Here is a 3,630-nt window from a genome sequence, read left to right as displayed (position 1 = left end):
TCCTATGGTTTTTATTCAGAACCGGGGAGGCCATTTCTCTTTCCGCCCTAGTTTTCCTCTTCTTCTGCTTCTTTGCAGTCAGGCGGGAACGCGGGAGGCCATCATCCTCCGTCTGCGATTCCGGCACCGCCGACGAGGAAGGAGCCATTCCCCTAATCTCAGCTTTCTCGAATAGTCGCCGTGGGCCTATATCTGGCGGGAGCCTTTTCCCACGGGAGTCCGGCATATGCATTTTCAGAGCGCCAGCAACCGCTCCGCTGATTGCTGCAGTGAGCTTGGTGAAGAAGTCCTCACCAAGGGCCGTCCCCACAACCTTCGGAGGGGAATCCCTCACTTTTCTTGGAGTCTTTGGGGTTCTCCGGTCATCCCCCGTAGGCCTATCCTCCATGGTCTGCGAGAAGTCAGCAATCGGGCTGTAAAACTCTGTTGAGGGTCCAGGGGACTTGAGCGCCTCCTGTCCTTCCTCCAATGCTGCCATATTGCCAAGAATAGAAGCTCCGCTGCGTAAGTGATCCAGTTGCATTTTAAGCCTCTGGTTTTCCTCTTTTAGATCTCTCATGTCCTTTTGCAGCTCCAGTATTTTGGAGCGCATAAATCCAGAGTCGCCATCCATTGACGCTCTCATTGCAAGGATTCTAATAGATTCCATCGCCGCGGCCATATTCACCTTCATGGTGTGAGTGAAAGATCCTTTGATATTTCTGGATTTCTGCCTGCGGTCCTCTGCCTCCTTCAGCCATTCGCTGGCTCGCGCCGCCATATCTACTGAGGAAAGCTCCTCAATCCCATCAAGGAGTCCCTCAACCGCATGTTTTTGTGTGTCCGTAAATCTATTGGACCAGTGGTCATCGTCCTCATCATCCTCCGACGAGGACCCGGCCTTCTTTCTCTTCCTCGTAGAGGATCGCGAAGATTCGGAGTTTCTCCTGGGTCTAGAGGCCGATGTGTAGGACACGAACTCTATGTCCCTGGAACGCGGGGTAGCCGGCCTGGACGACGGCTCCGTCTCCATTGCTTCCACCAACTCCACGTCCGGAGAAGGCTGTCTACTAGGGGCTGTAGACTTTTTCTTCGGCACCATTGTTTTATCCGCGGGCCTCTCAAAACAGTCGTCATTCGCTTCCCCTATACTCGGGTCAGCTGGTGTCTCACTGCTCACCGGCTTGATCCTTCCCGCAGTTATTTTGGCTACGTCAAAGTTAGCCCGCTCAATCCTCACGATTGCCGGCTTGAGTGAGGGGGTCGTGGTCCCCCCCACCCCACTCCCTTCGTATGATGTCGACGCGGGAGGGCAGGGACAAGGGTCCTCCTCGCGCCGTTCTTCAGGTGTCCGAAATCCTGAAGGTGATTTTTCCTTGTTCTGTTCAGCCATTTTTGTAACAAGGTTTGCCTTTTTTTCAAGAGAGCGTCTCTTGCCCCCTTTCCCCATGTCCGGATACGGGGTTCACGGACAGGTACAGGATGTTTGGCAGATAATATCAGCCCATGCGGGCCCCAAAAACCCCCAGGAAAACAGCGTTGTACGGTAAGCGTATCACTGGGGGCAGGGGGTCAGCGTGTCTCGGAGAGAGCCAATCAAAGTCCCATTTTATAGGGAGCCCCTCAACTGAATTGCACTATGCGCATAAATCGCTCAGCACTATACAAATGAGTACGCCTGTAGTAACCCGATAGCAATTTCGGTTGTCGAAATAACGCTAGCCTTAGATTCGTGTAGATCCTTGTAAAGGAATCATCCTCACTAGACTGACAAAGTAAACTTAACTTAACTTAATTTAACTAAGAACTAGCAAAAAACAATGCTGAACCACCTAATAACAATGATAACGCTAACTTTGTCAAAAAATTTAATTAATACTTATGATCAAACATTATAACTCTAAAAATTATAATCTACCTATACTAATAACAATGATGATAACGCTTAACAATGTTAAAGTAATTCAAACTCAGTAACGCAAAAACACAACAATGACATCAAATATATCGTGGGATAACCACGTATAACTCGCAGTTGAACAAATATAAACAATGAGATCAACACTTCGCGAAACCAAAACGCAGTCAGTATACAAGCGGGTTCTGCATTATATCTCGTATTAATAAGTAATATTCTACCACGGGTGTCCCTCATGGACTGCTCATAACGTAGTTACATGTAAACCCGGCTTTTCATTCACCGTCCGCATGTATCGCATATACAACTCACTCCGCAGTAGTACTAAGCACCGGGCATGGAAGCATACACGTTGAAAGCCACACAGCAAACTTTCTGAGCTCGAATCCCGTCCCTTCATAGAGACTCGCCCAGTCGCCAACCGCAATTCTTTTTACGATCCTGTATTCCGACTCGTTACTAATAGATTACCACTCTATGTTGTTTCCGACTTGATGGTTTCATGAAAACTTGACTTTATACATGCGACCCGACTTCTCGTATGCGCATCATTCATGCCCGTGATTCAGTCGACAGTTTCGTCAATACGAATCTAATCTAGTTGTTAGATATTCCACGCCCGTCACTCTGTACCAGTGCATCACAATATAATTCTGTGTTTGGTTATGTACTGCACGCAGTGCACGTACCTTATCCGGCGTCGCCAACTCCCGCGCTGCCACGGCCAGGCGAGTCGAGAACCCACCTGTACTCGCCCTCCGCAGATCTCCGCTGACTCTCGACGATGCTTACAACTATGACATCGACCGGGGAGGAATAAGAAAGTGACAAGGTAATTGAGAACTCGCACCCCAGCCTCTTTTACGGGCTTTAGATGCGCACGTTATTCGCTAAGATCTATATTTTCCTATCGCAGTATATCGGCAATCGGTTTTCTCGCGTACGGACCTGGCGCCAAGGGCGCCCTAACCTCACCTGTCAAAGGTGGTCACGTTCGCGGGCAGTCTAATCTGAGTATGTATCGGTTCTCTACGGAGCCTATTAATGCAGCTATCCCTCTATCTTCTGATTATTCTTACTACTATCGTACCAAAGCTTTAAAAGTACTGATTATACTTCCCTACCATTAGCTACATACACATATATGATATGTGACATCCCGTGTAATTGCTATCAGCTATTATTCTGTGATTCTCACAGATACCTCTGCCACATGAATATCCTCGTAGTGTTACTGCTCAACTAATGTCTCTAATGCTATTTCAGGTCAGACACGAGTGCACATCAATGCAGCGGCAGCGCACACCACTCCGCTGTGCGACGCTGTACCCCAGATTGGTTAACAGGTAATACTACACTAATATCCACTTTCTTTCAACATTTTTAAGTTATGCCCTTCCTATTTATTTCAAATAATAGATAGTATCTCTGGTGTCCTTTCAGATCATGCCATGCAGTACTCACCACCGCAGTGACAGCACATGCGTACCCGCAATGTAATACTATACGTATCTCCGCAGCTAGTTGAAGGTAAAGTATAACATATTCTATTTTATTACGTATTCTATTTATATATTCTCAGTCGTGCATCAAGTCACCCCCAATTCTGTCTATCACAGCAAGTAATAATAAGCCACTATAACGTTATTTTCAGATCACTCACTGTGCACCGACGCAGCGACTGCATATGAATCCCCGCATGTAACACTGTATCTCCACAGTGAGTACCAGCG

The 3,630-nt window shown here is 47.5% G+C and overlaps 2 long non-coding RNA genes across 2 annotated transcripts in view; both read left to right on the top strand.

The window, feature by feature from the left end:
- The window catches only part of LOC105460766, a 22,654-nt gene that overhangs the window by 17,481 nt on the left and 1,543 nt on the right, over positions 1–3,630 (top strand). The window lies entirely within an intron of this gene.
- LOC105460751 lies at positions 2,450–3,630 on the top strand. Its single transcript, XR_975869.1, has 5 exons — positions 2,450–2,729; positions 2,814–2,911; positions 3,164–3,243; positions 3,341–3,427; positions 3,552–3,630. It is a non-coding gene; the product is annotated as an uncharacterized LOC105460751 (long non-coding RNA).

Source organism: Wasmannia auropunctata, unplaced genomic scaffold, assembly GCF_000956235.1.
Source record: "Wasmannia auropunctata unplaced genomic scaffold, wasmannia.A_1.0 LD336101.1, whole genome shotgun sequence".
NCBI classification, from domain to species: domain Eukaryota; kingdom Metazoa; phylum Arthropoda; class Insecta; order Hymenoptera; family Formicidae; genus Wasmannia; species Wasmannia auropunctata.
Note: the sequence above shows the minus strand (reverse complement) of the source record. Positions and strands in the feature narration are given on the sequence as shown.